This window comes from Podarcis liolepis (assembly GCF_965112155.1).
Source record: "Podarcis liolepis genome assembly, chromosome: 18".
Taxonomy (NCBI): domain Eukaryota; kingdom Metazoa; phylum Chordata; class Lepidosauria; order Squamata; family Lacertidae; genus Podarcis; species Podarcis liolepis.
In genome coordinates, this window is record NC_139572.1 from 12,489,296 (window position 1) to 12,516,320 (window position 27,025).

The following is a 27,025-nucleotide window of genomic DNA, read 5'->3' on the forward strand; positions in this document are numbered from 1 at the left end:
AAGTACCAGCGGCAGTGACAGAGGCCCAGGCGGTAGAGGCTCAGGCTGTGGAGGCACCAGCGGCACCGGCAGAGGCCGAGGTGGTAGACGCTCTGGCGGCGGAAGCACCAGTGGCAGAGGCCCAGGTGGAAGAGGCTCATGTGGCGGAGGCGGCAGCGGCAGAGGTCCAGACGGAAGAGGCTCAAGTGCCGGAGGCACAAGTGTTAGCGGCAGATGTCCAGACGGAAGAGTCTTAGGTGGCGGAGGCACCAGCAGCAGAGGCCCAGACTGAAGAGGATCAGGCGGCAGAGGCACCATCGGCAGTGGCAGAGGTCCAGACGGAAGAGGCTCCAATGGCGGAGGCACCAGAGGCAGCGGCATAGGCTCAGGTGATACAGATTCCAGAAACGGAGGCAGCAGTGGCAGCAGCAATCGCGCAGGCAGCATTGGCCGAAGTGGTAGAGGCTCTGGCGGCGGAAGCCTGAGCCTTTACCGCCTGGACCTCTGCCGCCTCAGCCAATGCCGCGTGCGCCACTGCTGCTGCCGCTGGTGCCTGCGTTGCCCGAATTTGTACCACCTGAGCTTCTGCCTCTGCCGCTGGTGCCTCCGCCACTTGAGCCTCTTCCGTCTGGACCTCTGCCACTGCAACCTCTGCCACCTGAGCTTCTTCCACCTGGGCCTCTGCCGGTGCCGCTGGTGACTCCGCCGCCAGAGCCTATACCGCCTGGGCCCTTGCCGCTACCGCTGGTACTTCCTCCACCAGAGCCTCTACTGCCTGGGCCTCTGCCGTTGGTGCCTCCACAGCCCGAGCCTTTACCGTCTGGGCCTCTACCACATGGGCCTCTGCCGCTGGCGCTGGAAACTTCTCACCCTGAGCCGCTAATGCCTGGACGCTTGCCGCTGCCGTTGGTGCCTCCACAGCCATAGCCTATACTGCCTGGGCCTCTGCCGCTGGTGCCTCTGCAGCATGAGCCTCTACTACCTGGGCCTCTGCCGGTCCTGCTGGTGCCTCCGCCGCCAGAGCACCTGCCACCTGGGTCTCTGAAGCTGCTGTTGGTGCCTCTGCCGTCAGAGCCTCTACGGCCTGATGCTCTGGTACCTCCAGTTCCAGAGTCTCTACCGCCTGGACCTCTGCCGCCTCAGCCAATGGCCCCTGCGCCATTGCTGCTGCCGCTGGTGCCTCCGTTTCCCCAATCTGTACCACCTGAGCCTATGCCGCGGCCGCTGGTGCGTCAGGCACCGGAACCTCTTCCGTCTGGACTTCCACCACTGCCGCCTGAGCCTCCTCAGCCTGGGCCTCTGCCGCTGGTGCCTCCGCAGCATGAGCCTCTACTATCTGGGCCTCTGGCGGTGCCGCTGGTGCCTCCGCCACCAGAGACTCTGCCACTTGGGTCTCGGTAGCTGCTGCTGGGGCCTCTACCGCCAGAGACTCTACCGCCTGGTCTTTGTAGCTCCGTTGTTGCCGTTGGGTCTCTGTAGCTGCTGGTGGTGCCTCTGCCGTCAGAGCCTCTACCACCTGGGCCTCTACCGCCTCAGCCAATGCTGCCTGCGCCATTGCTGCTACCGCTGGTGCCTCTGTTTCCCGAATGTGTAGCACCTGAGCCTATACCGCTGCTGCTGGTGCCTCCACCACCGGAGCCTCTTCCGTCTGGACCTCTGCCGCTGGTGCCTCCGTCACCTGAGCCTCTTCCATCTGGACCTCCACCACTGCCGCCTGAGCCTCTTCAGCCTGGGCCTCTGCCGCTGGTGCCTCTGCCACCTGGGCCTCTGCCGGTGCCGCTGGTGACTCCGCCGCCAGAGCCTATACCGCCTGGGCCCTTGCCGCTACCGCTGGTACTTCCGCCGCCAGAGCATCTACTGCCTGGGTCTCTGCCGTTGGGGTCTCCACAGCCCGAGCCTTTAACGCCTGGACCTCTGCCACATGGGCCCCTGCCGCTGGCGCTGGTAACTCCTCACCCTGAGCCGCTGACGCCTGGATGCTTGCCGCTGCCGTTGGTGCCTCCACAGCCATAGCCTCTACTGCCTGGGCCGCTGCCGCTGGTGCCTCCGCAGCGCGAACCTCTACTATCTGGTCCTCTGGCGGTGCCGCTGGTGCCTCCGCCGCCAGAGACTCTGCCACTTGGGTCTCGGTAGCTGCTGCTGGGGCCTCCGCCGCTAGAGACTCTACCGCCTGGTCTCTGTAGCTCCGTTGCTGCCGTTGGGTCTCTGTAGCTGCTGGTGGTGCCTCTGCCGTCAGAGCCTCTACCGCCTGATGCTCTGGTGCCTCCAGTTCCAGAGTCTCTACCGCCTGGGCCTCTACCGCCTTAGCCAATGCTGCCTGCGCCACTGCTGCTACCTCTGGTGCCTCTGTGTAGCACCTGAGCCTATGCCGCTGCTGCTGGTGCCTCCACCACCGGAGCCTCTTCCGTCTGGACCTCTTCCGCTGACGCTGGTGCCTCCGCCACCTGAGCCTCTTCCATCTGGACCTCCACCACTGCCGCCTGAGCCTCTTCAGCCTGGGCCTCTGCCGCTGGTGCCTCCGCCACCTAAACCTCTTCCGTCTGGACAGTTCCGCTGACGCCTCCACAGCCTGAGCCTCTACTGCCTGCGCCTCTGCCACTGCAGCTGGTGACTCCGCAGCCCGAACCAGAACCTCTACCGAATGGGCCTTTGTTGCTGCCGCTGTTGCCTCTGCCTCCAAAGCCTCTGCCACCTGGATCTCTGTCACTGCTGCTGGTTCTTCCGCCGTCAGAGCCTCTACCGCATGGTTCTCTGCCGATAGCACTAGTGCTTCCACTGCTAGAGCCTCTACCGCCTGGGGCTCTACCGCTGCCGCTGGTGCCTCCACAGCCCAAGCCTCTACAGCCGGGCCTCTGTAGCTGCTGCTGGTGCCTTCGCCGTCAGAGCATCTACCGCCTGATGCTCTGGTGCTGGTGCCACCAGTTTCAGAGTCTCTACCGCCTGGGGCTCTACCGCCTCTGCCAATGCTGCCTGCGCCATTGCTGCTGCCGCTGGTGCCTCCGTTTCCCGTAATCTGTACCACCTGAGCCTATGCCGCGGCCGCTGGTGCCTCAGCCACCGGAGCCTCTTATGTCTGGACCTCTGCCGCTGCCACTGGTGCCTCTGCCGTCTGAGCCTCCTCAGCCTGGGCCTCTGGTGCCTCCGCAGCACGAGCCTCCACCGCCTCGGCCTCTGCCGGTGCCGCTGGTGCCTCCACAGCCTGAGTCTCTACCGCCTGCGCCTCTGCCACTGCCCCTGGTGACTCCGCAGCCCGAGCCTCTAACGCCTGGGCTCTTGCCGCTGCTGCTGGTACTTCCGCCGCGAGAGCCTCTACCGCCTGGGCCTTTGCCGGTGCCGCTGGTGACTCCACAGCCTGAGCCTCTACTATCTGGGCCTCTGCCGGTTCCGCTGGCGCCTCCACAGCCTGAGCCTCTACCGCTTGGGCCTCTGCCACTGGTGACTCCGCAGCCCGAACCTCTACCGCCTGCTCCTGTGCCGCTGGTGTCTCTTCAGCCTAAGCCTCTAACACCTGGGCCTCTACTGATGCCGCTGGCTCCTCCGCAGCCCGGGCCCCTACTGCCCAGTCCATTGCCGCAGGTGCTTCCACCGCCAGAGCCTGTACTGCCTGGGCCTCTGCCGCTGACGCTCGTACCTCCGCAGCATGAGCCTCTACTATCTGGGCCTCTGCCGGTTCCGCTGGCGCCTCCACAGCCTGAGCCTCTACCGCTTGGGCCTCTGCCACTGGTGACTCCGCAGACCGAACCTCTACCGCCTGGTCCTGTGCCGCTGGTATCTCTGCAGCCTGAGCCTCTAGCGCCTGGGCCTCTGCCATTGCCGCTGGTGCCTCCACCGCCAGAGACTCTACCGCCTGGTCCTGTGCCGCTGCCGCTGGTGTCTCCGCAGCCTGAACCTCTAGTGCCTGGGCCTCTGCCATTGCTGCTAGTGCCTCCATGGAAAGAGCCTCTACCGCCTGGGCCCTTGCCGTTGCCGCTAGTAATTCCACCGCCAGAGCCTCGACTTCCTTGGCCTCTCCCGCTGTCGCCTCCGCAGCCCGAGCCTCTACAGCTTGGCCTCTGCCGCTACCACTGGTGCCTCCGCAGCCCGAGCCTCTACCGCCTGAGCCTCTGCCAGTTCCGCTGGTGCCTCAGCAGCCTGAGCCTTTACCGCCTGGGCCTCTGGCGCTGGTGCCTCCACATCCAGCCTCTATACCGCTTGGGCCTCTGCCGCCTCAGCCAATGCCTCCTGCGCCACTGCTGCTGCCGCTGGTGCCTCCGTTGCCCGAATCTGTTCCACCTGAGCTTCTGCCTCTGCCGCTGGTGCCTCCGCCTCTTGAGCCTCTTCCGTCTGGACCTCTGCCACCTCTGCCAGCAGAGCTTCTTCCACCTGGGCCTCTGCCGCTCCCGCTGGTGCTTCCGCCGCCAGAGCCTCTACTGCCTGGGCCTCTGCCGTTGGTGCCTCCACAGCCTGAGCCTTTACCGCCTGGGCCTCTGCCACGTAGGCCTCTGCCGCTGGCGCTGGTAACTCACCCTGAGCTGCTAACGCCTGGACGCTTGCCGCTGCCGTTGGTGCCTCCACAGCCATAGCCTCTACTGCCTGGGCCTCTACCGCTGCCGCTGGTGACTCCGCAGCGGGAGCCTCTACTACCTGGGCCTCGGCCGGTGCCGCTGGTGCCTCCGCAGCCTGAACCTCTACCTACTGGGCCTCCGCCACTGCCGATGGTGACTCCGCAGCCCGAATCTCTACCGCTTGGGCCTCTGCCACTGCCGCTGGTGCCTCCACCGCCAGAGCACCTGCCACCTGGGTCTCTGGCGCTGCCGCTGGTGCCTCCGCAGCCCGAGCCTCTACAGCCTGGGCCTCTACCGCCTCAGCCAATGCTGATTGCGCGATTGCTGCTGCCGCTGCGGCCTCCGTTTCTGGAATCTGTACCACCTGACCCTATGCCACTGCCGCTGGTGCTTCCGCCATTGGAGCCTGTTACGTCTGGACCTCTGCCACTGCCGCTCGTGCCTTTCCCGCCTGAGCCTCTTCACTCTGGGCCTCTGCGGCTGGTGCCTCCGCCACCTAAGACTCTTCCGTGTGGACGCTGGTGACTCTTCGGTCTGTACCTCTTCTGCTGCCGCTGGTGCCTCAGCCACCGGAGCCTCTTATGTCTGGACCTCCGCCGCTGCCACTGGTGCCTCTGCCGTCTGAGCCTCTTCAGCCTGGGTCTCTTGTGCCTCCGCAGCACGAGCCTCCACCGCCTCGGCCTCTGCCGGTTCCGCTGGTGCCTCAGCAGCCTGAGCCTTTACCGCCTGGACCTCTGGCACTGATGCCTCCAAATCCAGACTCTCTACCGCCTGGGCCTCTGCCGCCTCAGCCAATGGCGTGTGCGCCACTACTGCTGCCGCTGGTGCCTCTGTTGCCCGAATCTGTACCACCTTAGCTTCTGCTGCTGGTGCCTCCGCCACTTGACCCTCTTCCGTCTGGACCTCTGTCGCTGCTGCTTCCGCCATCAGAGCCTCTACCGCCTCGGCCTCTGCCGGTGCCGCTGGTGCCTCCACAGCCTGAGCCTCTACCGCCTGGGCCTGTTACTTCCGCTGATACTTCCGCCGCCAGAGCGTCTACTGCCTGGGTCTCTACCGTTGGGGTTTCCACAGCCCAAGCCTTTATCGCCTGGGCCTCTGCCACATGGGCCCCTGCCACTGGCGCTGGTAACTCCTCACCCTGAGCTGCTAACGCCTGGATGCTTGCCACTGCCGTTGGTGCCTCCACAGCCATAGCCTCTACTGCCTGGGCCGCAGCCGCTTCCGCTGCCACCTCCGCAGCATGAACCTCTACTATCTGGGCCTCTGCCGGTGTCGCGGGTGCCTCCGTCGCCAGAGCCTCTGCCACTTGGGTCTCGGTAGCTGCTGCTGGTGCCTCCGCCGCCAGAGCCTCTACCGCCTGGTCCTCTGGCGTGGTGCCTCCACTTCCATAGTCTCTACCGCCTTGGCCTCTACCGCCTCAGCCAATGCCGCCTGCGCCACTGCTGCTGCCGCTTGTGCCTCCGTTGCCCGAAGCTGTACCACCTGAGCTTTTGCAGCTGCCGCCGGTGCCTCTGCCACCTGAGCCTCTTCCGTCTGGACCTCTGCCGCTGCCGCCTCCGCAGCCTGAGCCTCTAGCGCCTGGGCCTCTGCCACTGGTGCCTCCGCAGCCCGAGCCTCTACCACCTGGGCCCTTGCCGCTGCCGCTGGTACTTCTGGCGCCAGAGCCACTGCCACCTGGGTCTCTGTCGCTGCGTTGGTGCCTCCGCAGCGCGAGCCTCTACCGTCTAAGCCAAAGCCACTGCCGCTAGTGCCTCCGCTGCCAGAGCCACTGCCACCTGGGTCTCTGTAGCTGCTGTTGTTGCCTCCGCCGCCAGAGCCTCTACCGCCTGATGCCCTGGTGCTGGTGCCTCCAGTTCCAGAGTCTCTACCGCCTGGGCCTCTACCGGCTCTGCTGATGGCCCCTGCGCCATTGTTGCTGCCGCTGGTGCCTCTGTTTCCCGAATCTGTACCACCTGAGCCTATGCCGCGGCCGCTGGTGCCTCAGCCACCAGAGCCTCTTCCGTCTGGACCTCTGCCGCTGTCACTGGTGTCTCTGCCGTCTGAGCCTCTTCAGCCTGGGCATCTGCCGCTGGTGCCTCCGCAGCCCGAGCCTCCACCGCCTCGGCCTCTGCCGGTGCCGCTGGTGCCTCCATAGCCTGAGCCTCTACCGCCTGGGCCTCTGCCACATGGGCTTCTGCCCTGGCGCTGGAAACTTCTCACCCTGCGCCGCTAATGCCTGGACACTTGCCGCTGCCGTTGGTGCCTCCACAGCCATAGCATATACTGCCTGGGCCTCTGCCGCTGGTGCCTCTGCAGCATGAGCCTCTACTACCTGGGCCTCTGCCACTGCCGCAGCTGCCTCCGCTGCCAGATCACCTGCCACCTGGGTCTCTGTAGCTGCTATTCTTCCCTCCGCCGCCAGAGCCTCTACCGCGTGATGCTCTGGTGCTGGTGCCTCCAGTTCCAGAGTGTCTACCGCCTGGGCCTCTACCGCCTCAGGCAATGGCCACTGCGCCATTGCTGCTTCCGCTGGTGCCTCCGTTTCCCGAATCGGTAGCACCTGAGCCTATGCCGCGGCCGCTGGTGCCTTAGCCACCAGAGCCTCTTCCGTCTGGACCTCTGCCGCTGCCACTGGTGCCTCTGCCGTCTGAGCCTCTTCAGCCTGGGCCTCTGCCACTGGTGCCTCCACAGCCCGAGCCTCCACCGCCTCGGCCTCTGCCGGTGCCGCTGGTGCCTCCACAGCCTGAGCCTCTACCACCTGCGCCTCTGCCACTGCAGCTGGTGACTCCGCAGCCCGAACCTCTAACGCCTGGGCTCTTGCCGCTGCTGCTGGTACTTCCGCCGCGGGAGTCTCTACCGCCAGGGTCTTTGCCGGTGCCGCTGGTGCCTCCGCAGCACGAGCCTCTACTATCTGGGCCTCTGACGGTTCCGCTGGCGCCTCCACAGCCTGAGCCTCTACCGCTTGGGCCTATGCCACTGCCGCTGGTGACTCCGGAGCCCGAACCTCTACTGCCTGGTCCTGTGCCGCTGCCGCTGGTGTCTCTGCAGCCTGAGCCTCTAGTGCCTGGGCCTCTGCTATTGCCGCTAGTGCCACCACCACCAGAGCCTATACCGCCTGGGCCCTTGCCACTGCCGCTAGTAATTCCACCGCCACAGCCTTGACTGCCTTGGTCTCTGCCGCTGCCGCTGGTGCCTCCGCAGCCCAAGCCTCTACAGCCTGGGCCTCTGCCTCTTCCGTTGGTGCGTCCGCAGCCCGAGCCTCTACCGCCTGGGCCTCTGTCGGTTCCGCTGGTGCCTCAGCAGCCTGGGCCTTTACCGCCTGGGCCTCTGGCGCTGGTGCCTCTACATCCAGACTCTCTAACGCCTGGGCCTTTGCCGCCTCAGCCAATGCCGCGTGCGCCACTGCTGCTGCCGCTAGTGCCTGCGTTGCCCGAATCTGTACCACCTGAGCTTCTGCCGCTGCCGCTGGTGCTTCCGCCACTTGAGGCTCTTCCGTCTGGACCTCTGCCGCTGCCGCCTCCGCCACATGAGCCTCTTCCACCTGGGCCTCTGCCGCTGCCGCTGGTGCTTCCGCCGCCAGAGCCGCTACCGCCTCGGCCTCTGCCGGTGTCGCTGGTGCCTCCACATCCAGACTCTCTACCGCCTGGGTCTCTGCCGCCTCAGCCAATGGCGCGTGCGCCACTGCTGCTGCCGCTGGTGCCTCCGTTGCCCGAATCTGTACCACCTGAGCTTCTGCCGCTGCCGCTGGTGCCTCCGCCACTTGAGCCTCTTCCGTCTGGACGTCTGCCGCTGCCGCCTCCGCCACATGAGCGTCTTCCACCTGGGCCTCTGCCGCTGCCGCTGGTTCTTCTGCCGCCAGAGCCTCTACCGCCTCGGCCTCTGTCACCGCCGTTGATACTTCCCCCGCGAGAGCCTCTACCGCCTGGGCCTTTGCCGGTGCCGCTGGTGACTCCACAGCCTGAGCCTCTACCGCCTGGGCCGCTGCCGCTGGTGCCTCCGCCGCCGAGCCTCTAACACCTGGGCCTCTGCTGCTGCCGCTGGTACCTCCGCAGCCCGGGCCCCTACTGCCCGGTCCCCTGCCGCTGGTGCTTCCACCGCCAGAGCCTCTACTCCCTGGGCCTCTGCCACTGCTGACTCCGCAGCCCGAACCTCTACCGCCTGGTCCTGTGCCGCTGGTGTCTCTGCAGCCTGAGCCTCTAGCGCCTGGGCCTTTGCCATTTCCGCTGGTGCCTCCACCGCCAGAGCCTTTACCGCCTGTGCCCTTGCCACTGCCGCTAGTAATTCCACCGCCATAGCCTCGACTGCCTTGGTCTCTGCTGCTGCCGCTGGTGACTCCGCAGCCCCAGCCTCTAAAGCCTGGGCCTCTGCCTCTTCCGCTGTTGCATCCGCAGCGCGAGCCTTTACCGCCTGGGCCTCTGCCACGTGGGCCTCTGCCGCTGGTAACTCCTCACCCTGAGCCGCTAATGCCTGGGCCTTTCCCGCCTCAGCCAATGCCGCGTGCGCCACTGCTGCTGCCGCTGGTGCCTGCGTTGCCCGAATCTGTACCACCTGAGCTTCTGCCGCTGCCGCTGGTGCTTCCGCCACTTGAGCCTCTTCTGTCTGGACCTCTGCCGCTGCCGCCTCCGCCACATGAGCCTTTTCCACCTGGGCCTCTGCAGCTGGTGCTTCCGCCGCCAGAGCCTCCACAGCCTCGGCCTCTGCGGTGCCCTGGTGACTCCGCCGCCCGAACCTCTACCGCCTGGTCATGTGCCGCTGCCGCTGGTTTCTCTGCAGCCTGAGCCTCTAGCGCCTGGGCCTCTGCCATTGCCGCTGGTGCCAACACCGCCAGAGCCTATACCGCCTGGGCCTTTGCTACTGCAGTTAGTAATTCCACCGCCACAGCCTCGACTGCCTTGGTCTCTGCCGTTGGTGCCTCCGCAGCCCGAGCCTCTACCGCCTGGGCCTCTGCTATTGCCGCTCGTGCATCCGCCGCCAGAGCCTCTGCCACCTGTGTCTCTGTCGCTGCTGCTGGTTCCTCCGCCATCAGAGCCTCTACCGCATGGTCCTCTGCCGATAGCACTAGTGCTTCCACTGCTAGAGCCTCTACCGACTGGGGCTCTACCGCTGCCGCTGGTGCCTCCGCCGCCAGAATCTATACCGCCTGGGCCCTTGCCGCTACCGCTGGTACTTCCGCCGCCAGAGCCTCTACTGCCTGGGCCTCTGCTCTTGGTGCCTCCACAGACCGAGCCTTTACCGCCTGGGCCTCTGCCACGTGGGCCTCTGCCGCTGGTAACTCCTCACCCTGAGCCGCTAATGCCTGGACGCTTGCCGCTGCCGTTGGTGCCTCCGCCACTTGAGCCCTTTCCGTCTGGACCTCTGCCGCTGCCGCCTCCGCCACATGAGCCTTTTCCACCTGGGCCTCCGCCGCTGGTGTTTCCGCCGCCAGAGCCTCTAACGCCTCGGCCTCTGCAGAGCCGCTGGTGACTCCACAACCTGAGCCTCTACCGCCTGGGCCTCTGTCACTGCCGCTGGTACTTCCGCCGCCAGAGCGTCTACTGCCTGGGTCTCTGCCGTTGGCGTCTCCACAGCCCGAGCCTTTACCGCCTGGGCCTCTGTCACATGGGCCCCTGCCACTGGCGTTGGTAACTCCTCACCATGAGCCTGTATGCTTGTTACTGCCGCTGGTGACTCAGCAGCCTGAGCCTTTACCGCCTGGTCCTCTGGCGCTGGTGCCTCCACTTCCATAGTCTCTACCACCTTGGCCTCTACCGGCTCAGCCAATGCCGCCTGCACCACTGCTGCTGCCGCTGGTGCCTCCGTTGCCCGAAGCTGTACCACCTGAGCTTTTGCAGCTGCCGCTGGTGCCTCCGCCACCTGAGCCTCTTCCGTCTGGACCTCTGCCACTGCCGCCTCCGCAGCCTGAGCCTCTAGCGCTTGGGCCTCTGCCACTGCCGCTGGTGCCTCCTCCTCCGGAGGATCTACCGCCTGGGCCTCTGCCGGTGCCGCTGGTGCCTCCTCCGCCAGAGCCTCTACCGCCTGGGCCTCTGTCGCTGCTGCTCGTTCCTCCACCGTCAGAGCCTCTACCGCATGGTCCTCTGCCGATAGCACTAGTGCTTCCACTGCTAGAGCCTCTACCGCCTCGGGCTGTACCGCTGCCGCTGGTGCCTCCGCAGCCCAAGCCTCTACCGCCGGGCCTCTGCCGGTGCCCCTGGTTCCTCCGCAGCCTGAGCCTCTACCGCCTGGGCCTCTGCCATTGCCGCTGGTGCCTCCACCGCCAAAGCCTCTACCGCGTAGGCCCTTGCCGTTGCCGCTAGTAATTCCACCGCCAGAGCCTCGACTTCCTTGGCCTCTGCCGGTTCCGCTGGTGCCTCAGCAGCCTGAGCCTTTACCGCCTTGGCATCTGCCGCCTCAGCCAATGCCGCCTGCGCCACTGCTGCTGCCGCTGGTGCCTCCGTTGCCCGAAACTGTACCAACTGAGCTTCTGCCTCTGCCGCTGGTGCCTCCGCCACTTGAGCCTCTTCCGTCTGGACCTCTTCCGCTGCTGCCTCTGCCACCTGAGCTTCTTCCACCTGGGCCTCTGCCGCTGCCGCTGGTGCTTCGGCCACCAGAGCCTCTACCGCCTGGGCCCTTGCCGCTACCGCTGGTACTTATGCCGCCAGAACATCTACTACCTGGGCCTCTGCTGCTGGTGTCTCCACCGCCCGAGCCTTTACCGCCCGGGCCTCTGCCTCATGGGCCTCTGCTGCTGGCAAAGCCTCACCCTGAGCAGCTAATGCCTGGACGCTTGCCGCTGCCGTTGGTGCCTCCACAGCCATAGCCTCTACTGCCTGGGCCTCTGCAGGTGCCGCTGGTGCCTCCGCAGCGCGAGCCTCTACTACCTGGGCCTCGGCCGGTGCCTCCGCAGCCTGAACCTCTACCCGCTGGGCCTCCGCCACTGCCGCTGGTGACTCCGCAGCCCGAACCTCTACCGCCTGGGCCTCCGCCACAGCCGCTGGTGCCTCCGCCGCCAGAGCCTCTGCCACCTGGGTATCGGTAGATGCTGCTGTTGCCTCCGCCGCCAGAGTCTCTATCGCCTGGTCCTCTGCCACTGGTGCCTCCACTTCCATAGTCTCTACCGCCTGGGCCTCTACCACCTCAGCCAATGCGGCGTTCGCCACTGCTGCTGCCACTGGTGCCTCCGTTGCCAGAATCTGTACCACCTGAGGTTTTGCAGGTGCCGCTGGTGCCTCCGCAACCTGAGCCTCTTCCATCTGGACCTCTGCCGCTGCCGCCACCGCAGCCTGAGCCACTAGCGCCTGGGCCTCTGCCACTGGTGCCTCCACCACCAGAGACTCTACCGCCTGGGCCCTTGCCGCTGTCGCTGGTACTTCTGGCGCCAGAGCGTCTACTGCCTGGGCCTCTGCCGTTGGTGCCTCGACAGCCCGAGCCTTTACTGCCTGGGCCTCTGCCACATGGGCCTCTGCCACTGGTGCTGGTAACTCCTCACCCTGAGCTGCTAACGCCTGGAACCTTGCCGGTGCCGCTGGTGTCTCCGCAGCCTGAGCCTCTACCGCCTGGGCCTCAGCCACTGCCACTGGTGCCTCCGCCACCAGAGCACCTGCCACCTGGGTCTCTGTAGCTGCTGTTGTTGCCTCCGCCGTCGGAGCCTCTACCGACTGATGCTCTGGTCTGGTGCCTCCAGTTCCAGAGTCTCTACCGCCTGGGCCTCTACCGCCTCAGCCAATGGCCCCTGCGCCATTGCTGCTGCCGCTGGTGCCTCCGTTTCCCGAATCTGTACCACCTGAGCCTATGCCGCGGCCGCTGGTGCCTCAGCCACCGGAGCCTCTTCCGTCTGGACCTCTGCCGCTGCCACTAGTGCCTCTGCCGTCTGAGCCTCTTCAGCCTGGGCCTCTGCCGCTGCTGCCTCCGCAGCCCGAGCCTCCACCGCCTGCGCCTTTGCCGGTGTTGCTGGTGCCTCCACAGCCTGAGCCTCTACCGCCTGGGCCTCTGCCACTGCCGCTGGTGACTCCGCAGCCCGAACCTCTAATGCCTGGGGTCTTGCCGCTGCTGCTGGTACTTCCGCCGCTAGAGCCTCTACCGCCTGGGCCTTTGCCGGTGCCGCTGGTGACTCCACAGCCACCTGAGCCTCTTCCGTCTGGACCTCTGCCGCTAACACTGGTGTCTCCGCCGCCTGAGCCTCTTCCGCCTGGGCCTCTGCCGCTGGTAACTCCTCACCCTGAACCACTAACGCCTGGACCCTTGCCACTGCCGTTGGTGCCTCCACAGCCATAGCCTCTACTGCCTGGGCCTCTGTCCCTGCCCCTGCCCTTGGTGCCTCCGCAGCGCGAGCCTCTACTTCCTGGATCTCTGCCGGTGCCGCTAGTGCCTCCACATCCAGACTCTCTACCGCCTGGGCCTCTGCCGCCTCAGCCAATGCCGCCTGCGCCACTGCTGCTGCCGCTGGTGCCTCCGTAGCCCAAATCTGTACCACCTGAGCTTTTGCAGCTGGTGCTGGTGCCTCCCCCACCTGAGCCTCTTCCGTCTGGACCTGTGCCGGTGCTGCTGGTGCCTCCGCAGCCTGAGCCTCTAGCGTGTGGGCCTCTGCCATTGCCGCTGGTGCCTCCGCCACCAGAGCCTCTACCGCCTGGGCCTTTGTTGCTGCCACTGTTGTCTCTCCCACCTGGGTCTCTGTCGCTGCTGCTGGTGCCTCCGCAGCCCAAGCCTCTACCGCCTGGGCCACTGCCGCTAGTGCCTCTGCCCCCAGAGCCTCTACCGCTTGGGCCTCTACCGGTGCCCCTGGTGCCTCCGCTGTCCGAACCTCTACCGCCTGGGCCTCTGCCCCTGCCCCTGCCCTTGGTGCCTCCGCAGCGCGAGCCTCTACTTCCTGGATCTCTGCCGGTGCCGCTAGTGCCTCCACATCCAGACTCTCTACCGCCTGGGCCTCTGCCGCCTCAGCCAATGCCGCCTGCGCCACTGCTGCTGCCGCTGGTGCCTCCGTAGCCCAAATCTGTACCACCTGAGCTTTTGCAGCTGGTGCTGGTGCCTCCCCCACCTGAGCCTCTTCCGTCTGGACCTGTGCCGGTGCTGCTGGTGCCTCCGCAGCCTGAGCCTCTAGCGTGTGGGCCTCTGCCATTGCCGCTGGTGCCTCCGCCACCAGAGCCTCTACCGCCTGGGCCTTTGTTGCTGCCGCTGTTGTCTCTCCCACCTGGGTCTCTGTCGCTGCTGCTGGTGCCTCCGCAGCCCAAGCCTCTACCGCCTGGGCCACTGCCGCTGGTGCCTCTGCCCCCAGAGCCTCTACCGCTTGGGCCTCTACCGGTGCCCCTGGTGCCTCCGCTGTCCGAACCTCTACCGCCTGGGCCTCTGCCACTACCGCTGGTGCCTCCGCCATTGCTGCTGCCGCTGGTGACTCTGATTCCCGAATGTGTACCACCTGAGCCTATGCCGCTGCTGCTGGTGCCTCCACCACGGAGCCTCTTCCGTCTGGACCTCTGCCGCCTGAGCCTCTTCAGCCTGGGCCTCTGCCGCTGGTGCCTCCACCACCTGAGCCTCTTCCATCTGGACCTCTGCCGCCAACGCTGGTGCCTCCGCCACCAGAGCCTCTACCGCCTGGGCCTCTACCGGTGCCTCTGGTGCCTCCACAGCCTGAGCCTCTACCGCCTGGGCCTCTGCCACTGCCGCTGGTGATTTCCGCTGCTCAACTGCATACTTCATAAAATATTGATGCAAAGCAAATGAACTTAGTGGTTAACACTGAAGCCCATTAAAAGGAAAGGAAGAGTGAGAGAGACAGGGAGCATCCTAGAATGGGAGAGATGGAAGGGCCTCAAGGGTCATCTACTCCAACCGACTGCAAGGAAGCTCGGAGCTATAATTCCCAGGACTTTGGGAATTGAGAGAGGGAAAAGAGAGAGGGACAGGATTCGCAGCCCCCGTCTTCCTTTGCGCCTCGGCTCACCCCAGCCCAGCAGGGCACCCCACAGCACCCACAGATATATTCAGCTATAAGCCCACCAGGTAAAACCAATCAGTAAATAAAATAAAATAGCATTTTACATTTTAAAATATCAACAGAAATATTTCAACGCATAATCTCCTTCACATTACATACAGTCTCTAGATGTACCACATTGTGGCCTTGAATATAAAGATGGTGGAAAGAATTTACTAGATTTAATAGTCATGCAGCATTCCATGAAGTCTTTTATATGAAAGAACAGAATTCAGGAATCTTGCAACCTGTAATGTTCCATAAGAGTCAATATTCTGGAGTAGATAGGCTAGATGTAAATCAGGTGGTTTAGCAACAGTTTCCAAAATGATTGAACTCAGAATCCTTGATCGGGGAACAATATATAAAGGACAATTAAACACCCACAGAAGCCACAGGCGCGCCCCCCCCCAGCAGCGCCCTGTAGGACTTTGCCCCCAACTTACCTGCAGGGCGAGGCGGGCCAAAAGCCGGCGGGGTGGAGGCAGAAACCAGGACTTTGGCCCCTGCACCCCAAAAGATGTGGGACTCCCCTGGCACCCCAGGCGCCTCTTCTGCTCTGGCGGAGCCTCCTGGGCCAGAGGCAGTCTACCTGGGCTGCTCCTGAGGGAGCTTGGAAGCAGCGCTCAGGGAAACGCTGCGAGGAGGAGGAGAATAAGGAGAAGGCGAATAATGAGGATAATCATTAATAATAATTAGGCGAAACCAGGCCCCTCAGGCACTGTTGGGGATGGGGGGGCCCTCCGGCCTTCCTTCTCCGCAGGGACCCCCAACGATGGGCCCACCTAACGAGGGAGACCAGCACCACCCAACGGTCAGGCCAGGCCCCGCTGCCCTCAACCAACATGGCGGCGATGGTGAGTCTTCTGCCCTTTCTTCCCCCAGCAACAATCACAAGCAGCCCCAGCAACACTCAAAATCTCGGCAGCAATAGGTTGGCCTTTTGGCCAATCACAGGTCGGGCTGTGGGCGGAGCCAGCCATTTGCCGCTTTTTCTCTACACCTGTTTTCTCCTCAGTGTTTCTCACACGCGAAGGAAGCTGGTAAGTTTTGTCGTGTTTTTAATATTGTATTCTGTTGGCTGGGGAATAGTAATAAATTATTATTATCATTACTTTTTAAATTACTATTTTTTAGTTATTATAATAAAAGGCTTAGTGGGGATCAGCCCCTGCTGTAGTGGCCAGCACTAAAAGCCATTTGAGTAATTCAGATTAATAAAGTAGGAATAATTAATATTTACAAACCAGCAACTTCACAGCAGTTTTGGACACTTGCAGCAGCTTGCAATGTTAAGAGAGGTGCTCTAAATAAAAGCACTTTCTACATTTATGAGCCTTCAGAGTAGGCTCATGTTTTTTCCTTTGCCTGGAGGTAGAAATGTTATTAGCATATGTGCAATCACCCCGAGAACTTTAGGCAGCACTTCCTCTGCTCTCAGTCAGCAAAAGGGGATGGCAAGGGGTGCTTCATGGCGTAACTTAACTTGCAGCTGCAGGAGAAGTGTGGATCCCTCAGCCATACCTAAACAGCCTTCAAAGTGCCATTTAAGAGTGCAGCATCTAGCTGTGCTGTGGACACAAAGGTTGTGAGGTTGATCCCCGTAAGGGACACCTGCAAATTCCTGCCTTGTAGCAGGTTGAACTAGATGACCCTTGGGGTCCCTTCCCAATATATACTCACCCACCATCTTTGGAAAGTGCTTCAGAAAGAAGAGAAATAGCATTCCTTTAAGTTAGTTGCAGTTGTCGGCATGCAGAGGGTCGCAAGGCCAGCTGGGTAGCCCCAGTTGGGTCGTCTCCTTCCAGCCGTCCCGCTGCGAAGACCCATCTGCCTCTGCTCCGATGTGCTTCAATAACATGATGAAGATTTCAGGGGAAAAGACACCAGCACTCAAAAGATTTTATAAATGCCTAAAAATTAAATGTATAAATGTAGTTTTTCGGGTGGAAAAACTAGGTTTAGGAAACCTACATTTTCAGCGTTAGGGCATGATGCAATCAAAAGGTTTCGATGGTGAAAATTATTGCAAAGAAATGTTCTTTCTCAATAAAGAATACAATTTATGGGTCTCTTATGTAGTGTAACAACAACAACACTACAAATGTAGTGCTTTTTGGACATTGTGCTGGGTACAACTTTCCTACAATCCATAGCTGTAAAAGAAAAAATTAATGAAACAAAGTTCATCTTAAAATCTAAAATAATATTGGTTATCACGGGGTTGTTGTTTTTCAAAAATGCACATTTGTTTTTCAGTTTGGGGCATCTAAAACTATGAAAATTGGCTTATATAGTTTGAGTTTCTGACACTGCTCAACTGCATACTTAATAAAACGTTGATGCAAAACAAATGAACTTAGTGGTTAACACTGAAGCCTATCTCTTTCTCTAGAATGCGTATGATTGGCGTTTGCACTGCCTCGCTTGGTTCTCTTGGCCTGGTGCATTTTTTTGGGCTTGGCCTGGTCATGGAGTATTGCAGTTGCTCTGGGCATTTACATTGGCCTTGGTGGCTGGCCATTGCTCCGGATCATCTTTAAAACAGCCTTGAGAGATCTTCTGTAAGTACCACTTCCTCTTGCATTGTAATGTGCTAGTTTGTTGTTTACATCAATCAGGGGTGGCCAATTTGTGGCCCAGATCTGGCCCCTCATGCCATGAGAAGTGGCTCACCAGCCCTGAGCAGCTTTATTTCCTGATCTGATCTGGAAATAATCAAACAAAAGCGCACATAGAGGGTTGGGTTGGGGTTGGAGTTTCCTTGTTAAAGGAAGCTTACGCGGGAGTAAATTTACCTGGCACGGAAGTAAGAAGGGGAAAAAACAAAGCGACTGAAACGAGGGAGGGCATTTAAAACTGGACTCAGATAATTGCTGGCTATGGAAGCTTCTACCTTTAATAGCATTTTTCTTAGAAGGAACACCATATTCTCATAGTCATAATACTTCCAAGGATTCCTTGGAACAACAACACTTTTCTCTCAGAAGGAGACCGACCTAAGGCTTAATGAAATACAGGGAGACTCTACAGACATTGGCTCAGCTCCAATGAGAAGGGCGGAGGGTTGAGGGGTCCGGGGGTCATCTAGTCTGACCCCGGTGAGGATTGCGAATTGTCATCTGGTCTCAGCCTCTCTCGTTTTTATCACTCTCCAATGGGGGATGGGAAGCAGGGCATCAGTAAATGATAAGAATGGTCAGGATGGTCTTTCTTTTCCCTACCAGGCGCGTCAGTAGTCTGGAAATCAATAAATAAGAATTATCTGATACGATACGTCCTACAGTTTAGAAACACGTTATATAATATTGATATGGAATTAGGAGAAGCGGGCCAGGCGGCATTTCCCCCACCACACCGGGGAAAAGGCCGAGCGGGTGGCTCTGCGCCTGTTGGGTTTCCGACCACCAGCGCCCCAAGCTTACCTGTCTCAGCCACGCTGTACCAGGCGCAGAGCTCACATGCTGAGGCCGCGTCGCTCAGGGTGGGGGAGTGGAGTCGGTCGGGGGCACCAGGTCAAAGGGGTGCTCTCACTGCTAAGCAATACTTCCCCTCCCTTCAAATGAAGCACGTTTACCCTGGTTGGTGCCCAGCGTGTGGTCGAAGGGGGGGGGGGAGTCGGTGGCGCACACCCAGCCTCCGCCCTGCCCTGGGTGCCACCGGTACCCAGACGTGCTGATGTCCTCCCAGCCGCAGGTGGTGCCTTCAAAGTTGAGGGCCAAGGCGGCGCCCGGTGGTGCCAACCCATTCCGGTAGCCTGGAAGGAGAAAGAATCAGGCGCCCTGAGCAAGCTACAGTTCCCAGCATTCTGGGCACTAAGTGCCCTTAGGAGACCCCTGTTCCCCCCATGAGCTACAGTTCCCAGAGTTCTCTAAGAAGAGAAATGGGCTTGGGAACTGTAGTTCTGTCAAGGGAATCGCAACCCTCAATGCCCAGAGCAAGCAATCATTTCCAGGGTGCTTTGGGGGACATTGTGGGAACTGTAGTTTGTTCAGTTTCCCAAGGAGACCCTCTCAGAGCTACAACTCCCAGCGTTCGATTGGAAAGGCTGTGCTGAATATTCTCCTCCCGTAGGAAACTACAGTTCCCAGGGTGCTTTGAGGGATGCTAAGATGTGTTATCTGCAACTTACCTGCAGGGCGAGGCGGGCCAAAAGCCGGCGGGGCGGAGGCAGAAACCAGGACTTTGGCCCCTGCACCCCAAAAGACGTGGGACTCCCCTGGCACCCCAGGCGCCTCTTCTGCTCTGGCGGAGCCTCCTGGGCCAGAGGCAGTCTACCTGGGCTGCTCCTGAGGGAGCTTGGAAGCAGCGCTCAGGGAAACGCTGCGAGGAGGAGGAGAATAAGGAGAAGGCGAATAATGAGGATAATCATTAATAATAATTAGGCGAAACCAGGCCCCTCAGGCACTGTTGGGGATGGGGGGGCCCTCCGGCCTTCCTTCTCCGCAGGGACCCCCAACGATGGGCCCACCTAACGAGGGAGACCAGCACCACCCAACGGTCAGGCCAGGCCCCGCTGCCCTCAACCAACATGGCGGCGATGGTGAGTCTTCTGCCCTTTCTTCCCCCAGCAACAATCACAAGCAGCCCCAGCAACACTCAAAATCTCGGCAGCAATAGGTTGGCCTTTTGGCCAATCACAGGTCGGGCTGTGGGCGGAGCCAGCCATTTGCCGCTTTTTCTCTACACCTGTTTTCTCCTCAGTGTTTCTCACACGCGAAGGAAGCTGGTAAGTTTTGTCGTGTTTTTAATATTGTATTCTGTTGGCTGGGGAATCGTAATAAATTATTATTATCATTACTTTTTAAATTACTACTTTTTAGTTATTATAATAAAAGGCTTAGTGGAGTTTGTAATATATATTATTTTGTCGCGTTTTTAATATTCTGTTGGGAGCAGCCCACAGTGGCTGGGGAAGGATAATAAATTATGATTATCATTAATGTTTAAATTGTTATCATTATTATAATTGTTATTCTTATAAAAGGGTTAGGGAAGTTTGTAGTATATTATGTTTTATCGTTTTTTTAAATATTCTGTTGGTGGCTGGGAAATAGTAATAAATTATCATTATCATTAAATGTTAAATTATTATTATTATTATTATTATTATTATAAATCACACCCACCCAAGTGGGACATGGCCTCTTCCCCCCTAAGCCTTAACAGTATAGTATTTTTATTTATTTGAATTGGGGCGGGGAAGCTCCCCTTGGCTACAGCAACTCCAGAGTAACTGGCTGTGAGTTCAGATCTCCATTGCTTTCCCCCTCAGGCCGCCTTTGTGAGCCTAACCAAGGGTGACCAAGCAGTGTATTGAAAACTGTATCTGAAACAATATAGTGAAAAAACTGTATCTGAAACAAAGTATTGTTCAGATGAAGCACTTCTTTAAGCAGTGGTTTTGTAACCAGGCACCATATTTTTCGCTCCATAAGACGCACCTGACCATAAAGACACACCTAGTTTTTAGAGGGGGAATACAAGAAAAAAATATTCTTTAAAGGGAGCGCTGAGCAGAGCCTGTATGCATCCCGGAGCGTGTGTGCGGCGCTTGCAGGCGTTTCCCCGAGGAGGGAGAACAGCAGCCCGTCACTGACGGATGAACCACTTTTTAAAGCAGTGTTTTTGTAACCAGGCACCATATTTTTCGCTCCATAAGACGCACCTGACCATTATACGACTAACTGGAGAAATGTGTTTTTCCCCCAAGAGCCGCACACACGCTCTGTGCAGCTCTTTAAAGGAAACACGGCTCTTGGGGGCTTTTCTGGTAGGTGGGGGGAGGGACTGATGGGCTGCCCTCTGTCCCTTCCCCCACCTCCCGGAAAAGCCAGCAAGAGCCACACGCTCTTTCAAGAGCCACGCGGACTTTCTTCCAGTTAGTCGTATGATGGCTCATAGGGAAGAGAGTCTCCTTTCCCACTTTATTATTTCTTTCACTACTATCTGTGCTTGACATATTGTATGTCTCCTTTTACGTGGACCCCCCCTTTCCCTTCTTGTGAAAATAATCGACCCTACTGATATTTCTTATGTCTGTATGGGCTCTGTTGAATTCCTGCTCTGAAAAGGAGGAGGAGGAAGCTTCGCCTGATGAAGGGAGAAGAGGAGGTAGAGGAAAAGTCAGCTGCAGGCATGAAGGTAAAAGAGAAAAAATATAAATAGAAATTGACATATAACACTTAAGAACATTTTTAAACAACCCCAGTCCTGATATAACACCGCCCCGCCCCCCTAACCAGCACAGTACAGTACGGTAAAAATACAGTAAAGTATTTTTATTTATTTGATTGGGGTAGGGCAGCACCTTCTGGCTTCACCCATGTTAGTGAGGTTTGTCTCCTTTTTCCTTTTCTTGTTAGGCTATCTAAAGGTGACAAAGCAATGTGTTGAAAACTTAATTTCTTCCGCTGAACCATTGCTTTAACCAAGTAATTACTCAAGACACCAATTCTTTCACCTATCGATATATCCACATAATCCAAGCGGAGATTAATCAGCATCGAAAAGTGGTACGCTTGCACGTTACATCTTAAGATAAATGTTTTGGAAATGGCATAAAATTTAAAAAGATAATTAATTTGCAAGCAAATAATTGAATGCCCGGTGAATTAGATAGGCAGTGAGCTGGCTAATTTGTCTAATGGAGCATCCAAAATCCCAGTTTGGGTCTAGAAGACCCAGTTTGCTCCCTCCCCCCCCAGCCTTAATGGCAACCCGCCGTTGCTTTCTGTTTGATTTTTTTAACAGATACTCTGAATTGAACACCACAAGAATAAATGGGGATCAGCCCCTGCTGTAGTGGCCAGCACTAAAAGCCATTTGAGTAATTCAGATTAATAAAGTAGGAATAATTAATATTTACAAACCAGCAACTTCACAGCAGTTTTGGACACTTGCAGCAGCTTGCAATGTTAAGAGAGGTGCTCTAAATAAAAGCACTTTCTACATTTATGAGCCTTCAGAGTAGGCTTATGTTTTTTCCTTTGCCTGGAGGTAGAAATGTTATTAGCATATGTGCAATCACCCCGAGAACTTTAGGCAGCACTTCCTCTGCTCTCAGTCAGCAAAAGGGGATGGCAAGGGGTGCTTCATGGCGTAACTTAACTTGCAGCTGCAGGAGAAGTGTGGATCCCTCAGCCATACCTAAACAGCCTTCAAAGTGCCATTTAAGAGTGCAGCATCTAGCTGTGCTGTGGACACAAAGGTTGTGAGGTTGATCCCCGTAAGGGACACCTGCAAATTCCTGCCTTGTAGCAGGTTGGACTAGATGACCCTTGGGGTCCCTTCCCAATATATACTCACCCACCATCTTTGGAAAGTGCTTCAGAAAGAAGAGAAATAGCATTCCTTTAAGTTAGTTGCAGTTGTCGGCATGCAGAGATATGCAGACATATTCTCATAGTCATAATACTTCCAAGGATTCCTTGGAACAACAACACTTTTCTCTCAGAAGGAGACCGACCTAAGGCTTAATGAAATACAGGGAGACTCTACAGACATTGGCTCAGCTCCAATGAGAAGGGCGGAGGGTTGAGGGGTCCGGGGGTCATCTAGTCTGACCCCGGTGAGGATTGCGAATTGTCATCTGGTCTCAGCCTCTCTCGTTTTTATCACTCTCCAATGGGGGATGGGAAGCAGGGCATCAGTAAATGATAAGAATGGTCAGGATGGTCTTTCTTTTCCCTACCAGGCGCGTCAGTAGTCTGGAAATCAATAAATAAGAATTATCTGATACGATACGTCCTACAGTTTAGAAACACGTTATATAATATTGATATGGAATTAGGAGAAGCGGGCCAGGCGGCATTTCCCCCACCACACCGGGGAAAAGGCCGAGCGGGTGGCTCTGCGCCTGTTGGGTTTCCGACCACCAGCGCCCCAAGCTTACCTGTCTCAGCCACGCTGTACCAGGCGCAGAGCTCACATGCTGAGGCCGCGTCGCTCAGGGTGGGGGAGTGGAGTCGGTCGGGGGCACCAGGTCAAAGGGGTGCTCTAACTGCTAAGCAATACTTCCCCTCCCTTCAAATGAAGCACGTTTACCCTGGTTGGTGCCCAGCGTGTGGTCGAAGGGGGGGGGGGAGTCGGTGGCGCACACCCAGCCTCCGCCCTGCCCTGGGTGCCACCGGTACCCAGACGTGCTGATGTCCTCCCAGCCGCAGGTGGTGCCTTCAAAGTTGAGGGCCAAGGCGGCGCCCGGCGGTGCCAACCCATTCCGGTAGCCTGGAAGGAGAAAGAATCAGGCGCCCTGAGCAAGCTACAGTTCCCAGCATTCTGGGCACTAAGTGCCCTTAGGAGACCCCTGTTCCCCCCATGAGCTACAGTTCCCAGAGTTCTCTAAGAAGAGAAATGGGCTTGGGAACTGTAGTTCTGTCAAGGGAATCGCAACCCTCAATGCCCAGAGCAAGCAATCATTTCCAGGGTGCTTTGGGGGACATTGTGGGAACTGTAGTTTGTTCAGTTTCCCAAGGAGACCCTCTCAGAGCTACAACTCCCAGCGTTCGATTGGAAAGGCTGTGCTGAATATTCTCCTCCCGTAGGAAACTACAGTTCCCAGGGTGCTTTGAGGGATGCTAAGATGGGTTAAATCACTCTCTAAGAGGGGAATCGAGGAACGTCTCCCCGATTCCTTTGGCCTTCAAAGTGCCATTTAAGCCTTTAGCCTTCAAAGTGCCATTTAAGAGTGCAGCATCTAGCTGTGCTGTGGACACAAAGGTTGTGAGGTTGATCCCCGTAAGGGACACCTGCAAATTCCTGCCTTGTAGCAGGTTGGACTAGATGACCCTTGGGGTCCCTTCCCAATATATACTCACCCACCATCTTTGGAAAGTGCTTCAGAAAGAAGAGAAATAGCATTCCTTTAAGTTAGTTGCAGTTGTCGGCATGCAGAGGGTCGCAAGGCCAGCTGGGTAGCCCCAGTTGGGTCGTCTCCTTCCAGCCGTCCCGCTGCGAAGACCCATCTGCCTCTGCTCCGATGTGCTTCAATAACATGATGAAGATTTCAGGGGAAAAGACACCAGCACTCAAAAGATTTTATAAATGCCTTAAAAAAATGTATAAATGTAGTTTTTCGGGTGGAAAAACTAGGTTTAGGAAACCTACATTTTCAGCGTTAGGGCATGATGCAATCAAAAGGTTTCGATGGTGAAAATTATTGCAAAGAAATGTTCTTTCTCAATAAAGAATACAATTTATGGGTCTCTTATGTAGTGTAACAACAACAACACTACAACACTACAAATGTAGTGCTTTTTGGACATTGTGCTGGGTACAACTTTCCTACAATCCATAGCTGTAAAAGAAAAAATTAATGAAACAAAGTTCATCTTAAAATCTAAAATAATATTGGTTATTACGGGGTTGTTGTTTTTCAAAAATGCACATTTGTTTTTCAGTTTGGGGCATCTAAAACTATGAAAATTGGCTTATATAGTTTGAGTTTCTGACACTGCTCAACTGCATACTTAATAAAACGTTGATGCAAAACAAATGAACTTAGTGGTTAACACTGAAGCCTATCTCTTTCTCTAGAATGCGTATGATTGGCGTTTGCACTGCCTCGCTTGGTTCTCTTGGCCTGGTGCATTTTTTTGGGCTTGGCCTGGTCATGGAGTATTGCAGTTGCTCTGGGCATTTACATTGGCATTGGTGGCTGGCCATTGCTCCGGATCATCTTTAAAACAGCCTTGAGAGATCTTCTGTAAGTACCACTTCCTCTTGCATTGTAATGTGCTAGTTTGTTGTTTACATCAATCAGGGGTGGCCAATTTGTGGCCCAGATCTGGCCCCTCATGCCATGAGAAGTGGCTCACCAGCCCTGAGCAGCTTTATTTCCTGATCTGATCTGGAAATAATCAAACAAAAGCGCACATAGAGGGTTGGGTTGGGGTTGGAGTTTCCTTGTTAAAGGAAGCTTACGCGGGAGTAAATTTACCTGGCACGGAAGTAAGAAGGGGAAAAAACAAAGTGACTGAAACGAGGGAGGGCATTTAAAACTGGACTCAGATAATTGCTGGCTATGGAAGCTTCTACCTTTAATAGCATTTTTCTTAGAAGGAACACCATATTCTCATAGTCATAATACTTCCAAGGATTCCTTGGAACAACAACACTTTTCTCTCAGAAGGAGACCGACCTAAGGCTTAATGAAATACAGGGAGACTCTACAGACATTGGCTCAGCTCCAATGAGAAGGGCGGAGGGTTGAGGGGTCCGGGGGTCATCTAGTCTGACCCCGGTGAGGATTGCGAATTGTCATCTGGTCTCAGCCTCTCTCGTTTTTATCACTCTCCAATGGGGGATGGGAAGCAGGGCATCAGTAAATGATAAGAATGGTCAGGATGGTCTTTCTTTTCCCTACCAGGCGCGTCAGTAGTCTGGAAATCAATAAATAAGAATTATCTGATACGATACGTCCTACAGTTTAGAAACACGTTATATAATATTGATATGGAATTAGGAGAAGCGGGCCAGGCGGCATTTCCCCCACCACACCGGGGAAAAGGCCGAGCGGGTGGCTCTGCGCCTGTTGGGTTTCCGACCACCAGCGCCCCAAGCTTACCTGTCTCAGCCACGCTGTACCAGGCGCAGAGCTCACATGCTGAGGCCGCGTCGCTCAGGGTGGGGGAGTGGAGTCGGTCGGGGGCACCAGGTCAAAGGGGTGCTCTCACTGCTAAGCAATACTTCCCCTCCCTTCAAATGAAGCACGTTTACCCTGGTTGGTGCCCAGCGTGTGGTCGAAGGGGGGGGGGGGAGTCGGTGGCGCACACCCAGCCTCCGCCCTGCCCTGGGTGCCACCGGTACCCAGACGTGCTGATGTCCTCCCAGCCGCAGGTGGTGCCTTCAAAGTTGAGGGCCAAGGCGGCGCCCGGCGGTGCCAACCCATTCCGGTAGCCTGGAAGGAGAAAGAATCAGGCGCCCTGAGCAAGCTACAGTTCCCAGCATTCTGGGCACTAAGTGCCCTTAGGAGACCCCTGTTCCCCCCATGAGCTACAGTTCCCAGAGTTCTCTAAGAAGAGAAATGGGCTTGGGAACTGTAGTTCTGTCAAGGGAATCGCAACCCTCAATGCCCAGAGCAAGCAATCATTTCCAGGGTGCTTTGGGGGACATTGTGGGAACTGTAGTTTGTTCAGTTTCCCAAGGAGACCCTCTCAGAGCTACAACTCCCAGCGTTCGATTGGAAAGGCTGTGCTGAATATTCTCCTCCCGTAGGAAACTACAGTTCCCAGGGTGCTTTGAGGGATGCTAAGATGGGTTAAATCACTCTCTAAGAGGGGAATCGAGGAACGTCTCCCCGATTCCTTTGGCCTTCAAAGTGCCATTTAAGCCTTTAGCCTTCAAAGTGCCATTTAAGAGTGCAGCATCTAGCTGTGCTGTGGACACAAAGGTTGTGAGGTTGATCCCCGTAAGGGACACCTGCAAATTCCTGCCTTGTAGCAGGTTGGACTAGATGACCCTTGGGGTCCCTTCCCAATATATACTCACCCACCATCTTTGGAAAGTGCTTCAGAAAGAAGAGAAATAGCATTCCTTTAAGTTAGTTGCAGTTGTCGGCATGCAGAGGGTCGCAAGGCCAGCTGGGTAGCCCCAGTTGGGTCGTCTCCTTCCAGCCGTCCCGCTGCGAAGACCCATCTGCCTCTGCTCCGATGTGCTTCAATAACATGATGAAGATTTCAGGGGAAAAGACACCAGCACTCAAAAGATTTTATAAATGCCTTAAAAAAATGTATAAATGTAGTTTTTCGGGTGGAAAAACTAGGTTTAGGAAACCTACATTTTCAGCGTTAGGGCATGATGCAATCAAAAGGTTTCGATGGTGAAAATTATTGCAAAGAAATGTTCTTTCTCAATAAAGAATACAATTTATGGGTCTCTTATGTAGTGTAACAACAACAACACTACAACACTACAAATGTAGTGCTTTTTGGACATTGTGCTGGGTACAACTTTCCTACAATCCATAGCTGTAAAAGAAAAAATTAATGAAACAAAGTTCATCTTAAAATCTAAAATAATATTGGTTATTACGGGGTTGTTGTTTTTCAAAAATGCACATTTGTTTTTCAGTTTGGGGCATCTAAAACTATGAAAATTGGCTTATATAGTTTGAGTTTCTGACACTGCTCAACTGCATACTTAATAAAACGTTGATGCAAAACAAATGAACTTAGTGGTTAACACTGAAGCCTATCTCTTTCTCTAGAATGCGTATGATTGGCGTTTGCACTGCCTCGCTTGGTTCTCTTGGCCTGGTGCATTTTTTTGGGCTTGGCCTGGTCATGGAGTATTGCAGTTGCTCTGGGCATTTACATTGGCATTGGTGGCTGGCCATTGCTCCGGATCATCTTTAAAACAGCCTTGAGAGATCTTCTGTAAGTACCACTTCCTCTTGCATTGTAATGTGCTAGTTTGTTGTTTACATCAATCAGGGGTGGCCAATTTGTGGCCCAGATCTGGCCCCTCATGCCATGAGAAGTGGCTCACCAGCCCTGAGCAGCTTTATTTCCTGATCTGATCTGGAAATAATCAAACAAAAGCGCACATAGAGGGTTGGGTTGGGGTTGGAGTTTCCTTG